The sequence below is a fragment of the Chinchilla lanigera genome, unplaced genomic scaffold (assembly GCF_000276665.1).
Source record: "Chinchilla lanigera isolate Chin_1 unplaced genomic scaffold, ChiLan1.0 scaffold00031, whole genome shotgun sequence".
NCBI lineage: Eukaryota > Metazoa > Chordata > Mammalia > Rodentia > Chinchillidae > Chinchilla > Chinchilla lanigera.
In genome coordinates, this window is record NW_004955432.1 from 8229543 (window position 1) to 8246324 (window position 16782).

The 16782-nt window shown below is 37.2% G+C and overlaps 1 protein-coding gene across 3 annotated transcripts in view; it reads left to right on the top strand.

The window, feature by feature from the left end:
- The window catches only part of Cdk14 (cyclin-dependent kinase 14), a 548127-nt gene that overhangs the window by 441943 nt on the left and 89402 nt on the right, over window positions 1-16782 (top strand). The gene's annotated exons all lie outside the window — the stretch shown is intronic.

Sequence of the window (16782 nt, forward strand, 5' to 3'; positions counted from 1 at the left end):
CAGTTTGTTTTTCTTTGCCATATATGAGGCCAATGTTGTATCTTTCTGAAATCCGACAATTGTGCTATATACAGTCCTCTGTTTTGAAATTGTAACATGTCATTTTGAATTTGTACTTTGTTCCTGCATACAGTTCCTCTGCTGGTCAACTTGTGCTCTGTCAGCAGATGTAACAGCAATTGGAAACTGGTAAACCAGTTGTCGAATGACGCATTCTAATTAGTTTGGGAGATAGGAGCAACAAGTCTTTCACAACAACATTTGGTTTATTACTGTACAAATAAGAACCTGGTGACTGCGTTCCAGGATAAATTTCTAAATTGATAGCATAATATATCTCCCCATCTACATGGGCATAAATTATTATGTCATATTTTGAAGGGGTTTTTTTTGGCATATACTGCCTGAAGATGCAGCAACCACAAAATACTGCAGGATGTCATTAATATTCATATATTCAAATAGTATGTAAATTATTTGACATTTACCCCACATATCTCTCAAACATTGAGGCGCTAGTAGAAGACTATCATTTCTTTTTTCTTGGTGAGTGGTTTTGTTATCAAGCCGCAGGCAATTTTGAAGGAAACTAGATCTCGGTGTCATTGTTATTCTACATACTTCAAGCCCACACCCATTGCTTTTTTTGTAAGTATTTTACATTCTTGTGACTACTGTGAGAAAGCCCTGCTGAGTACAGCAGAGCTATAAATGCTTTCAGTTCAGCTGATGAGATGTCACTTCAGCTAGTGAGATGTCCTAATACATACATTTTTGAGTATGGCTATTGTTAAATCCAGAATGTTTTACTTGTATTTCAGCATCTGTATATTTCACACCATCTTGTAGTATTTTGCCTGTTACAAACAATTTCTATTGTTGGATGTGAGTGCTGGCATTCCATCTAATAGGCTTCACCCCTGCCAACATCCTCATTATATTTTCAGACCTAGTTCTAACATTGGATCATTCCATTTGGTTACATAACCTTTTTGCACCATTTCGACTAGTCAAATATGTACTCACATTGCTGTTTTCCTTCTCATCTGAATCAAGGAGGTCTGCGTTCTGTGTATCAATCAATTCTTGCTCCATTTCATTGTCACAGGAACTTTGGCTTGCATGACCAACTTCAAAGTCACTATCATCTATATCAGTCAGGGTTTACTGGAGAAGCAGATAAAACACAAGATATGCAAATATATAAGAATGTATAAGATTGGCTTCCAGTGGCCACCCACAGAGTAGGATATCAAAGAGTGCAGAGGGTCTGTCTGCACACTGGAGACCTAAGGATTCAGTTGAAGGTCTGGAGCTCACTGCAGTGTCCTGCACAAGTCCATGTCAGGAGACCTATAGGTCTTCAATGGAAGACTGAAGAGTCTATGCCAGAAGGCTGAAAGATCTGTACCAGAAGCTGAAAAGTCTACACTGGAAATCAGAAGGTGACATCCAAGATGAAGGCAAAGATTAGAGCTCCTCCAAAGAAACAGAAGCAGTTCCATCCTTCCTCATTTCCCCTTTATACCATCCAGGAAATAAGCCACCCTGGGGTGGGTCTTCCACTCTAGGGTGTGGAATTGTTGAAGCAATTTTTAGTTGATCTTTTCCTACTCAAGTTGACACCATCAATCAGCCATCAAATCATTTTCCTTATCCATACATGAGTAATCTGATTATTCACTTTCAACCTCCTGCATAACTTGCATATCTCAGTTTTCATGTGCCACTGTATTGAATTGGGCTACTTTTACCTGAAAAAAGCAAAAGAAAACTTTTTTTTAAAACAAATCCTAAATACACAGAAATTTAGCCTTGAGCATTTCATGGTTAGTAGTCACATACTGCTGCTGTGGAGTTCCTGTACACGCTTTGCCATTCATCTGCCAAGTGGGCGGATACAGAGATGGGTCTTTGCTTTCCCCAAGCACAGCTACTGTGAATCACATCCACATTCCATTATGGTAAAAAACATGTTTTCATAACAGAAGAGTGATGTGGGTGTATTTTACCCCTTGTGATGCTCAGGTAAGCATGTGTAAAACCTGTTAGATGGAACATTATGTGGGTAAAAATCCAACCTTTGACACTTTTGCACATGTGTGCACACCTTGATGCTTGTCATACCAAGTGAGTAAACACAAGGATTGCTTCCTGTATCCCCCAGGTGCAGCTACTGAGACACACAACAAATAACTGTTACGTTAAAGTACAAATTTGCAGTAGAAAAGGAGGAGGTGGGTTATTGTAACCTCCTTAAGAGACTATTTAGCAGCAGAGTGAGAATCAAGGTAAATAGCTCAAGGGAAAGAAAGTCACATACCTTCAATGGGATACAGTATTTATGGATGTAAAAATGTATTGATCGTAATTTTTTTTCTTAACTAGCGAGAAAATGAAAAACTGATACAGTACAACCCAGTATGGACATGAGTCTAACTTTTAAGAGTTTTAAAAAAGCTTAAAATTCAGATTGTGAAAGGGAATTTTATCATATGAAAAATGTATGTAATTGTTAAAAGTACAAAGAACTAAAATTATATACTTGTTGTTACATCTATAGACAGAAATAAGTGTATCTAATTGAAAAATCATTATGTCTGATTATAGACTGAGATATTTCATTTCTTTTATTCATTTCAAAACTGTCTAAATGTTCTAGAGAGATGGGCTCATTATAATGATAAAAAAGTAAGATACAAATGGAACCTTCAGATGGGATGGTGTACACACACCAGCATTTGAGACACACAGCATGCTCTGCCTCTCTCTTGCTGTGTGACCCAGGCTGCGTTGTTCCTCATCTCCAAGATTCAGCTCCCTCGTGTCCAAGGTAGAATGGTGATGATCCCATGGGCCAGGAACACAGCAGAAGGGAGATGAATGTGAAAAGGCTCTCACACCGAGTAAATACCCCGTAGATGCTTCCTTCCCCTTTGTATGCCTTTGCACCTTGTAGAACTAGGGTGCTATTTCCTCATCATGGTTTCTGTGGCAGTGGGGATGAGCAGATAGTTCAACAGGACTCTGGCTCAGTGTAGAGTCCAGGAGACTGTGTGGCCGGGAAGATCAACAGGAGACTCCTTGTGGAATCATGTGTTAGAAAGGGATTTAATTTTTTTTTTCTTAGAGCATAGGGACATTGTTAAGGACACCTAGCTATTTAGGATTTTTAACCTAACTTTTTCTTCAGACATGAGCACAGTACTTTACATCAAAATGGAACCATCTATTTTCAAATTCCAGATGCAGTGTCATAAGATAAAGAAGTTGAAATTAAAATCCCCAGCAAATAAATTCTTCATTTGTTTGAGCTAAACCTCAGTAATCCATGACCTCTGATCTGAATTTACTTTCATTTTTATTTAAATGGGAACAAGATTTTTTGGTGACTTTCTCCAATCCTAGCCATTTAATATCTTTAATCTATGACATAACAATTTTTAAAACGATGGAGTAACATTTCTGCTATATCAACATAGGGTGCTAAAATGTATAGTTTTTGCCTTAAAAATAAAGCTTCTTATGTACATGTATCCACCTATTATGTACTCTAAACATGTACTAATAAGAAATATAAACAAAAAAATTATGTTTCCTTTTTAGACATTTCTCATTGTCTTGGATCATGTCCAGTCTGTAAGGAAATAAATACTTGAAGAAAGAGTTCTGCAGAATGTTAACTGCATTACTATTTTTCTTCCTTTTATCATGCCCCAAGATTCACCAAAGTTGATATAAATTCACCATGCCTTCTTTAAAAAGCGGAACAGCAAGGCATTCTTCCTGTAGGAGTCAGACTGTAAAAGGTGATTTCCTTTTACTCCATTTGGTTTAAGCCTGTAAAAAGCATTAAGTGAAAAATCTGATATATTTGTTAGGACATTTTGTTGCATTACTGAGTTATATTTTCAGTCCTCAGTGAAAGGTTTATTGAGAACATAAACTTTGAAGAGGTTTTGTTCAGGATTAAAGATAGACATTTTCTTCTCTTTTGGTGAAATAATATCAGTCTCACAGAACGATGCCTTTGGGGAGCTATTTTTAACACTGTTTACAGTCAAAGCCTGCCCTGTTGTGTTCTAGTGAAGCAGATATCAGCCTTCTAAAACTCCCCTCTGATGATGAGGTTTGCAACTTTGGAGGGGTGGCAGAAGAACGAAGTGTATGAAGCCATCATTTCTATTAATGTTTACCATAACACAGATACACCAATAAGTTAAACTGTTTCTCCTGAGACTTCTGTGGTGAAAATGCTTTTTTCACACTGTCCATGTCATTTGCCCTAAGTATGTATAATATTTATCACTGATCTATGTGAAACTATTTCTAAAGTTTAATAGGGGTTGATTTTTTTTTTTTCATAAATGGAGATTTGGATTTGAACTCTCAATTCAGTCATTTATGATCAAAAATGAGAATTATCTGTTTCAGATGAAACAGTGCTTTAATGAATCACTTTGAATTCAGGAAAATGGTATAATCTTTATTCTCGAAATAGTATAAATATCAAGAGATCGTAGGGGTTTAACCTTCACTGACAATTTACTTCACTCTGCTCCTGATTTCCTTAAAACATTTTAAAACTTGTTGAAAGAGGTGAAATAATAAGATGTCTATAATCGATTTAAGGAAGGGATGGTAAGAAAAGGTCAGTCTTCACAGCAGTCCTGTGAAGTAGGGGAGGCTATTAATCTCATCCTGATCTGTTCGCAGAAGTCAGAAAGCCCGATGTCCTTCAGGTAATAATAGAATTCCACACAGGGCAGGGGCATGCAGCTATGAAGGTTTGCAGCCTCCAATTGCATTTTACTGTAAATAAAATAAATGTGAAATTGAAGATCAGTTGTGTTGAATGCATATCTTTAGGTTTTAAGGATATTCTAAACTGATTTCTGAGAATTTTTTAAGTATTCTACAAGCCTTATCTTTCTGATTACAGGGTTATTAACTAGATACATTATTAATTTCTTTGACTGACATATAATTTATCCGTCTTTTTCTGTCGTATCTCTCAGTGGGAGGGTTGAAATGTGACTATTCCTCTTCTGCTGTTAACTATACTGTTAAATACTTAACACTTGTAGAATCGTGATCCCTGATCCACTAAATCTAAGGATCTTTTCCAAAACAACTCAGCAACATGTATATTGTCTGACAGATTTGTAGTTACATGAGAAAAATAGTAATGATCAGTAAGCTCTGAAAAATAGTATATATTTTAAAAATTACTCTATTTAGACATGTAGAATTATAGGTTAAGTGCATATGAGTTATGGTATTTTTACATGTATGTATACTAATAAGAAATAAAATTCTACACCTCAAAAAAAGTCACTGCCATTAGGAAATGGAGAATTAGGAGGGAATTCCTGCGATAATAAAGTAGTAAAGTGGTTGACTGAGTCTTTCCTCTAAGTAGGTAGGTTGGAAATGTGGTCTACTTTCACGGCAGTCAAGTGAAAATAAAGTACACAAGGGCTCTTGTTCAAAAGAGTATAACAAGAAAAGAAAAGATATAATAAGAAATTCACTTAGGTTTTATCCACAGATATTTTCTAATACCTACATCAGTAGATTTATGAAATGTAAATATGAAAATAGCTCCATATTAGTAGATGGGAAAGATTGGAATAATTATGTCATAAAATTAACCAATTTTGAAAAATCAGATTACCCTTTATTTGACTTCAGAACGAACTTTAGAAGACACCTCTTTTTCCAAGAAAAAGTGGTAATAAATAAAATGAAAGCTGAGAAGCTTGGAGTAAATACTATCAAGCTAAATTCTGAGATCCAGACCAAGAATTAAATATTTTCCTTTTTCTGGCCCACTGTCAGGAAGTTTAGAATAGCTTTAAGAATTTCAGCACCAGCGTTTTCAAAAACTTGATTCATACAGATCCTGCTGACGGCTCTTGAGCACTTTCTGTACTTTTCCACCAGGTAGAGTTGGCTGCGAGGTGACTGTATAGGGGGGCGGATCAGATCTGGAAGAGACACCTAGCAGTGTGGATTTGTGTCACTGGCTTTGGGCCTTGCTTATCTTCTCCCTGCTAAGACAGGACTCTCCCTGTGGTCTTTATTTCATACAGGACAACACATGTGCTAAGAATAGAGAAAGGGTAGTCTGTATAGTCACAGAGTTCAGAATAAAAAGAGAAAAATACAGAAAAATAGAAGATGTCCTTCAGGAAGACTTCTAAGAATATCCCTGTAACCCCTGTATCAACTAAGTAACGTCTAGCTTGAGTGTACACATTTTCACAGTGAATCTTTGGCATGACGTGGAGTGGATGCCAAGATTTAAGAAGTCTGGGTACTCTCCACTTTCTAAATATGACCCTTTGATCATCTGCATCAAATAAAGTACTACATGTGAAAACATTGCCTAAACCGTAGAGCTGCCCGTGAATACTGTTGTCATTATATAGCATTGGCAATCAAGAGAGCTACCAATTATGGGAATGAATGTCTGCCAGGGAGACTGTGGCATTAAACAGTTTCACTAGAATAACTGAATGAGAATCGAGTGATTTTCCCATGTGCAAAACCACAACGTGCTTATGAAAGCTAATATGAAAATGTTATCTGTTTATCTTGAAGAGAGGAATCTCATTATTACTTTTTTACAAGCAGCGCATTGACGAAGGACATCTCAGTGATCAGCAGCTCTGTGTCTTCATTATTAGTATAATTAGGAGTCCTGCTTCTCATTTCCACAGGCAGACCAGCTCCCGGTGTGGCGAAGCTCATTGTACAGGCCTCAGCCTTTCTGTATATTAGTCTTTATTTTCCCAAGTTTATTCCATTGTCAGGGATCCCATTATGTTCTGGTTGACCATTGACTGACCCCTCTTTGCAAAAATTCTCAAATAAACCAAATCATTTTCAAGAAATGAGGGTGTTAATCCTGTGGCCAGTGCCCATACTGGCCTCTTTGCCACAGAGTCAACACTGCTCACTGCCAAATGAAAAGATCCAGAACCCCCAGTCTTACGCTTTGGCAAGTATACTGTGAATCAGTCCTAAAACTGGAGACCCGGCACATCACTCGAGGTTGTTCTGCGAGACACTGCATACAGTCATGCTTTAGACACAGGCCCATTGTGTGTGTAGTTCTAGTCCATCTCCATATAGAAAGCAAGTGAGGAATGTTCTAGAACTTTCTCTTCCACCCTGTTTCCTTTTAAGTTTTTATATGGAAATTAGTATCTCCTTTGTATATTCTAGTAAGTAAAACCTTGTCTTTGTGTTGAGGTTTGATGAGCTAAAGCATTAATAAATTCCAGTGAAGATTTTTATAGAGATATAAAGTTGACCCCTAGCAATAAAATGTAACTTGTCTTAGTTGTTCTACAAGCAGATCTATCATCAGTTTTAGAGGGACACTTGGAAGTACAGTGTAAAACAAAAACATGCCTATTTTATGAAGTAACTTCAAGAAGCCAAGGACCAATTTCTTTCCCACTTCAAAAGAACAAAGAGAATGACATCCTCCCAGGCATGTATATTTTGAAAATTTAAGTACCAAGACTTGAACATGAGATACTTTTCCTCAAAAAATGATGGATTAAATTCTTGTTTCTTGGGTAAGATAACACTTCTGTAGGTTTAACTTACATGGACATCCTTGGTCTTAGGGCAAACATTCATTTAGCAAATATTGTCACCCACATGGGACCAGGAACCATGCCTTGCAAGGAGCAACCCTCTTTGCCTTGCCTTGCTCAGTAACCCTCTTTTTGCACTGTCATTTTTGCCTTCCACTTTCAAATCTCTCTTCTCAACATTGGCAGTCTTGTTTAGTTTAGAACAGGACTTGTAATTTACTTTTACTCTTTATCTGTTTTCAGGAAAGCTGAGAAATTTAGGTGAGCATTGGAAACAAATTGAGTTGCAAAATTTATTGGAGAGAAATGAAAGACATTGTTTGATCTTTCGTTGGTGACAAGGGGGATCCTGTGTAGCTCGGCTCCGGCAAACCAGTACAGCTGTGCTAACCCTTCTGCCTTTGGTTCACAATCCAGTTCTCCTTAAATTGGAGAATGTGAAATGAGAGCTAGAACAACAGTAAAATACCATTTGTTCCATCGTCTTCATTCCTGATGTACAATAACCGAGCTTTCCAAAGAAAAAGAGAATATCCTGTGCAGTATTCATGGTATCTTCAGTATTCAGGGGATTTTCTGGCAAATTGGGAGACACCAAATTGGGAAACATTACGTTTTGGTACTCATGTTATCTTTCCTGGCTTTTATTAAAAGTGCAAGAAAAGTGCACCCCCCTGCAAGTAGGTGTGTGTGTGTGTGTGTGTGTGTGTGTATGTGTGTGCATGTGTGTGTTGGATAAGGACTTGAAAATGCAGAAAATTCCATATTATTTGAAAATTATTTGTGTGATTCTCTCCATACTTTATTAGTTTGGTAAGAATTGTTTATCTCTTGTCATCTTGATTTATAATTTTAAAATTTCTCAACTTTTTCCTAAGGAGTTTCTATAAGCAACAAACAGTGTCTTTTTCTTTTCTTTTTTTTATTTAAAAAAAAAAATGAATGTGGACGGAATAGGTGTTCTGATGCCATGATAGCTGCCTGGCTTCTTGACTTGCTGAGTATACCTTCACTGTCTTGATGGCACAGACATATTAGTTTGAGGTGGATCACCACTGTGTGACCTAAACAGAGCACTAAAATCTAGAGGAGGAGGACCCCACCATTTGTAAGGGTGTCTCCTGATTTGTCAGAAGATCCACTGAGGCATTACTGAGAATCCCCTTAACATGTGGGAAGTCCTGACTTCAGCCACTTCAGGACAAATCTCTACCCTTAGTGCTTGAATGTTCCTTGTGCAAGATCTGTAGCACTCCATCTCTCTAAACAGCCCCCTTTTCAAATGTCCTTGATAGACTCTCTGACCCTGCCACGTCAAATGGCCCAGTGTTTATCTTTAAAGATCAAGATACAGAGACATCCAGAAAGGTTCTCCAGTTCTTATGCTCTGTGGCCTCCACTGATCAATTTTCTGTTTCTCTAATTTTGGCTTTTCTGAATTGTCATATAAATGGAAAGATAGATAGACAGACAAACAGACAGAGCTGCATAGCCTTTATCTTCTTCACTTAGGGTAATGTATTTGAGATTCATCTCAGAGTTGTTCAGTAAAGAAACAATAGCCTGAATCAACTTCAGACAGGTAGTTTTTGAGCCTAAGTAGAGGATACCTAAAGAAATAGATGGGATGGGGGGAGTCAAGGAATCAATACCAATTTAGTGATTGTTCTCTGAAGAAAGATCTAAACATTATAGATATACATGATTTTATGCTAATTAAGTTATGCAGAGTGTGAATTCCTACCTGTGAGGGTCTCTCTTTACTACCATTAAAAATCACCGACAGTGCTAAATCAGATACAGCAAATGCATCCAAAAAGACAGTAAGTCAGATCTCTAGGGTATCCAAGAAAGGGATGCAGAACGCTGAACAATGCTAGCATTGTAGATGCCGTGGAGTTGCTATCTATAGTAGGGTTGTGAGAACATACCCGTAGGACTGAGAAAGACAGGACATAGGAATTGAGATTTTCCACATGGAGTGAAGACCCTCAAAGCACAGTAATGAGCTTCAGTGTCATAAGCAGTTTCAATAGGCTGGGTTAACACAGATCTACTTCCAGCAAAAAGAGATTGCAAGGACAGTTGTATACAGCAGCCTTTGCTCTAAGTGGGGATAAAAGTCGCCCCTGAGAATTCCCGCAGATTTTGTTTAAATTTACAAGACTTGCTGGGTCTCAGAAGCCAACAGCAAGAACTTGGAGTCGTAGGTCTTGAGAGAGCCCCATCTTGGCAGAAGCAAAAAATATACTCCTGATCCAGGATCTTGAGGATTCCCACAGGTCGGTATTAACCAAGCATGAGATCATGTTGGGGAGAACACAGTGAGTTGTAAGCAGGCTAAATAAAACACCTTACCTTGCAATCGCAGAACTCAGAAGAGGAGGAAGGGCACGAAAAAACACCAATAAAAAATAAATACAAAGCAATGATGGAAGCCAATGGAATAGTATCTTCAAAGGCTAAAGGGAGAACTCTTTAATCTGGATGTGGAATGATACATGAGCCAAACTCTCAGTCTATATGAAAATAAAACAGAGTTTTACCATCACGCAGTCTTCATGGAAAGAATTTCTGTGGTTTCTGATTCAAGTACAAAAAAAATCTTGGCAGGACTATCTGAAGCATAAAAGGGAAGACTTTTATAAATAGTAAACACAAATAAATAGAATAATAAATAACAGCAGTAGGTGTTAATAATGACAATAACAAGTAATAACAACATCAACAGCAACAACCATAATAACAATAATTAGTAGTAATAATAATCTTTAAAAATAGAAATAAAATAGTGAGATGGGACTAATGTCATTAGAATTAAAGCATCGTCATATTCTTGAATTGTTTGACAGGCTAATAACAATAAAAATTTTTTAAACTTTGGTCAAAGTCCAGTGTTAAAAAAGTTGAATCATCCGCTGAGAGACCTGAGGGTAAAGATACAAATTACAGAGATTTCTGTAGAAGCGTGGAAAGGTCATTAAAAACACAAAGCCAGTCTGCCTCAAGAAAGACCACCACCAGCTGCAGGGCACAGGTCCGTGGTGGTGTTGCTCACACATTTGCCACATTCTGAAGGGCAGTGGAGAATCCTGCCAGACGCTCAGTATGACTTACATAGATACACACATCCACATGTGCACACACACGTGCACACGCGTCGGGTCATTACTATCTTACCAGGAAGCACCATGAGAGACGTTAAGTAGGACATGGATGAGGGGGTTGAATTAAAATAAGGAAAGCGTTTTCTAAGAGCTGTGACCTAGATGGGTAAACCTGGGGGAACCTCTTTTCTCTTTCCTCGTTACTGGATTAAAGACTCACTGAGCCCCCCGGGAGGCTCCTTTCACTTCCGTTTGCTCCAGCTTCATCCCCAAAGTGCTGAGGGTTTCAAGCGCACTACCCTGAGGTGTAGATTTCACCTTCTTTTACATCACTTCTGTATTCAAATTCCTTTAATCCTTAAATAATAATCCCGTAGAGTGCTTTTTAACTCACATGACTCAAATGAACCAGTCTGCTTCTGTGAAGTCACACACAGAATAATCCAGCTGGCATGACCTTGAATGCATATAAACTTTAAAAGGCTGGTGTTAGCCACAGTGCTGAGAATGTGTGGGTGACTCATAACACTGCTGTCCTGATAAGCAAGGCTCTGGTTATACACTGGTCATCTGATGATGGCCAGCCATCTAACCAACCTGGATACCTGATAATGTCTCAGAAAAAGAAAATCCCTGGAAACCTGGCTCTTGTACTGCTGTCCACTGTGTCATAGGCCTTGGAGAGGTCTAGTGCTTGCTGCCCTGCCATTAATTGAATATAGAATGAAATAAGAAGATGCCGTGAAGTTCACAAGACAAAAGTGGAGTGGAATTTAACTTTTGTATTTGGAGAAATATGGTCCTAAAGTACATTTGCCCTTTGTAGATACCAGTAATCATAGAAACAGTTGTAATAATCAATAAAACGTGTGTGTGATGCCATTGCCTTGGAAATGGAGCTTAAGACAGAACTAAGGTTATCATGCATATAGGCTTAATGGTGAAAAGCCCAATTAAATTTCCATAAGCCTACATGTAAGCGGGTTCACCAGCCCTCAAACCTGACAGAATTGCAGTTTCTGTGTTTGAATTATAATCAGCCTGGTATGCATAATATAGTGAAACATGTTTGTTATGCAGCTGTTATGGTTTATATCTAGATGACCCCTCAAAACTTCATGCACTCATAGATGGAGCTTTTTTTTGGTACCATGATCGAACTCACAACCTCACACTTGCCAGGCAGGTGCTGTGCCAATGAGCTATAGCTGCAGCCCTCATAGGTCGAGCTTTGAAGAGGTGATCGGGATACACATCAGTGAATTAATCTGGTGATGTTTATAAATGTGATAGGAGGAAAGCTTGGTTGGAGGAGGTGGGTCACTGGGAGCATGGCTTGGAAGAATGTATATCTATTTCCCTCCCACCACCCTTGATTTCTCTCTGTTTCCTGCTACCATGCCGTGAGCTCTTTCTCCTCTGCCATGCCATCCTGCGTTGGAGCCAGCTGACTGTGAGCTGAAACCTCTTCAGATTGTGAAACAAAATAAGTCTTTCCTCCTTGGAGTTACAAGTGTTGAGTATTGTGTGTCAGTGATGAGATGGTAACTAAGATAGCATCATTTAAAATATGCTTACCCTTTATATCAACTAACTTCTCCTGTAATCATGCAGTATCAGTTTGTCTTCTTCAGATCCATTCCCATGCCAGAATCTTACCAGTACATAACAAATGTAGAGAGATTGGGTGTTACAGTACTCAGCACAGTCCCTGTACATTTTCCTTATCATACAGCATTAAAATCCCAGGAACTGAGAATAATCCTGGGGTAGACCTGTGGTTTATTCCCTCCATCATTTCAAACTCTGCTAGTAGGACCTATATAGCTATTTGCATGCTATTTTATATCTTCCACATTTGAAACAGTATACATTAGGTTGTGTAAACATTGGTTTTGTTGGCTTTTGTCCAAGTCTTATGATGACTGCTTAATGTCTTTCTATAAATTTCATTTTGTGCTATTATGAAAACTTCCATTTTGGAAATCACAAACCATGGTGGAAAAGTTCATGGAAAGTCCACATTGTACAGAAGCACATTATCTTTAATGCCTCCAAACAAAAAAGTCCTAAAGTTAATTTAATGTTTGCACTTTAGGGTGCAACTTGAAAGAGAGGGCCTGAAGAAAGAGTTGGAGTGAGCTGTTATTTTTAGCAAAATGAGTTTGCTTTCTGCAGGATAAATGTCCTTTAATTTCATAAATATTTTTAAGGTAGACAAGTTTTGTGGTTATACCTAATATAATTCTTAATAATAACCTTTTTAAAAATCCTGTAATTTTTTTTCTACATTTCTTGGAAGTTGTTTACCAGCTATTTTTGTTAGCAGTGTGATTTTTTTTTTCCCTCCTCTTCCCAACCTCTTGCAAAAAAAGTGGGTTTCTGTTGATGAATTTAGAAGATGCATATGTTATATGCCTACTAAGCTGAGTAACTTAATCTTTGCATATTTAATCATTTGTTTTATTATGTAATTAATAAAATGACTATATATATAAATGTTAGTTTAATCATATGTATATACTATCTAGATTGTGTTTTTTTATGTGATGTAAGAAATAATTTGTGAGTGTCCACCAGCTTATAAAAACATACTAAACATCTGAGGAAATAATGAAAAAAAAAAAATAGAAGAGTTCAGAGTAGCCACTAAGTACATGGAAATGTAATGTATGACTTTTAAAATAGAAGATAGAAGATGTTGAATTTTAAACTCAGTTTGAAAGGAGGTAGGAAAAATGTAAAGGAGGATAAAATATTTGAATGCAAAATTGGGTTGATAGCAGGTTCCAAATAGACCAGGAATCACAAACTGTAAATGGACTTTCTTACAAAATAAGGATTGTTTAATTGGATAAAAATCAAGCCAAGCTAAATAATATTTATGAAAGAGGCACCTTAAGGTTAAGTATATATATTAATCAACTTTCTCGATGCTGGACACAATACCAGATGCCCATAGCTTAAAGGAGGACAGGTTTAATTTGGCTCATACTTCAGGGAGATTCAGTCCATAGTCAGCTGCCCTAAGACAGAAAGATCATAGCGGAAGGAGGTGGTGGAGCAAATACATTTAGTTCTTGGCATCTGGGAAGCAGAGCAGGGGAACGGGACCAGATGTAGTACCCAAGGTCCCACTCCCATAATTCACCCAGACACACGCAGACATGTGCCGCACCAATCCCCTGGCTCCCAAACCAGTTAGGTTGATACAACCAAGCATAACCATCACAGTACATAAAACACTAAAAGTGGGCAGGTGACAAAAGCTGTGGCAGGGAAATACTAAACAAAAGAAATATGAGGTCATTAAATTAGTATGAGGAAAAAAATGAATGTTAACTTAGTTTTATTCAAGATGGAAAAATATCGCAGTGTAAAGATTTACACCACAAAGCTATAATTACCCAGCCTTACAATTTATAAAACAAAAATTGCTAGACTTTACAAGGAAAAGTTGAAAACATGTGTCATAGCAATGGGAGATTGACAACACAGTCATTCTAAAAATCTGATAAGGAACACCCAAGACTTCAGATAAAATTTCTAATTAGGATATTATACATGGATTTTCAAAAGCGTCATACCTCACACAACTGAAGTGGATGCAAAAAATGGTTCTAACAGTGACAAAGACTGTTATGTTAAAAATGCCTGGGGAACAGTGGAGTAAAATAAGTTTTTAAAAATGCAAGTGAGGAAATAGAATTCCTAAACTAAAATTTTTTATAATAATTTATATATTTTGTGTGAACTAAATATAACAAAAATGTGGTTATTTCATGAACATTAAAATTTAGTCAGTTGGGGTGGGCTCTCTTACACTGGTGAATCTGCTCTATGTAAACATACATATTACACTTAAATGTAATCAACAATCTATTGCAAAACCAAAGGTACAACTATGAATATTTATAGTTCTTCAAAGCAGTGATTCATGTGTGATTCATTGTTGAAAGAACTGCAGACACAGGTGATTTATCATTCTTATTCAGTAGATAAGAAAACTAAGATCAAAAATAATACGTGTGGTTTTGTATTTTGTGTGTTCTAAAGTAATGAATTTAGTGTTTAATACTCGTACACCGAGTGTTCAATCACCTTCCTTTTCTCCTCGTCGTCCTTGTCCTCGTCCTCCTCGTCCTTGTCCTCCTCCTCCTCCCGCCGCCCTTCTTCTTCTTCCTCTTCTTCTTTTTCCTTTTTTTTTTTTTTTTTTGTCTTTTTGAGACAGGGTCTCGCTATGAAGTTCAGGCTGGCCTTGAGCTCACTTTGTAGCCCAGGCTGGTCCCACACTTGCAAGGATCCTCCTGCCTCAGCCGCTGGAGTGCTGGGATTATAGGCGTGCACCACTGCACCCAGCATACCTTCCTCTTCTTATCCATGCACAATAACAGCATACAGTTTTGGTGCTTAACAATATTTCTTGCTCCTTTTAACTAATTATGTTTAATATATATTATGCATGTCATGTATAATTAATATATATTTACTATATATTCACTTATTAAAAATTGTGCTAGACCTAAAACTTAGATCCAGCCCCAATCTAGCACTGTTTTACTTTATCAAATCTATATAAAATTGTATGAGTGTAGTGCTCATCAAGATTATATATAAACTGTACATTCAATATAAGTGCAGTGCTTGCCATGAAGTCCATCTTAAATTTTGTGTTTAATTATTTAAACATGAATGAAAAGTTTGTAATTTCAAGGAAGTCTTGGGAAGAGGAAGAAATAATTTGAACGGTGGCAGGGGGATTGTGAAGAATTTTAAGAATGTTTCCATTCACATGGCCCAATCTCTCTTTACTCAGGCATTTAAAACCAGTCTGTTGGTCCATTTGTAAACAAAACAAACAAACAAACAAAAGAACCCACACAACATTGCAGCAACTAAACACTGAGCTAGACTGTGAGACCTTCACTATGAAAACAAAGAGGTCTGTTAGTCTGGATCTGTGGAGTAATATTTTTCTTTGCTTTCTCCCTTTCTCTGTGTAAATTCTTTACCTGCTTTTCTCTTCCTCAATCCTGACTGCCCTACCCCGTAACAATTTAAAGTCAGTCCTAAAGAGCTGCTTGCAAATTGTGTTGGCCATTGAGAAAAGATGGGTTTTGGCTAATTATGTGTTCGGTGGCTTTGAGGCATTTTTTTATAGTACTGGGAGAAGCAACTTTCCTTCACCACTTCTGTCTGCGTCTGAGAGTCACTGCATGCATTGGGCTGTATTCTAGAAATTTAGGGACCCAGGGCTAAAAGTCTCAAAAGAACATGGATTGTTAATTCAGCAATCCACACCCACTTCTTTACCTCCTCTTTACCTCCCATCTCTATTAAATTGGGACTGTTACTTGACTATAATGTGAGAAATGCCCGGGGAAGGTGTCTAATATGTTCAACCATCCATAAATGGTAGCCATTGTCAAGAATACTCTTTATTATCATTTTTATGTTAATTATCCGTGTTTGATTGCTGGGAACAGAGAAATAGCAATTCCGTAAAAAGCAGGGCTGGGCTGGACTAAGCAGTGCTGCGAACCATTTGAAAGCTTATGCCACATGAAAGACTTTACTTCTATCCTTTTTTCGATAATCTTGAGACACATATTTGCTATCTACTGTTGTTTTAAAGGTCATCTTGAATTGATTCAGTCCCATATCATTTAAGAATGTCCCCTTTTGTTAACCTGTAGGTTAATATTATGATAGTTGATATTTGATAGGGTACTTGTTTCAGTAATTTTGTATTCATTGCAAGAAAACGTAAATTCTTAGAGGGAAAGTAATTTTAGTAACTAGAGAATTTATTAGCAGTTGCATTTTTTAGGTGATTATTCTTTTTATTTTACAGAGAATAAGAAAAAACAATAACAAAATAGCAACAGCATAGACAAAAACAAAACACAGCAAAAACAATAAAAATGATACAGGGTTTCAAAACAGAATGATAAGAATTAACAGTGGTTATTATATTTCATACTGTTATCTTCAGCGAAGTTGCTCAGATTACGGATGTAAGAATGCAAGATGAACAACTAATTTGAAGACAACAATATGCA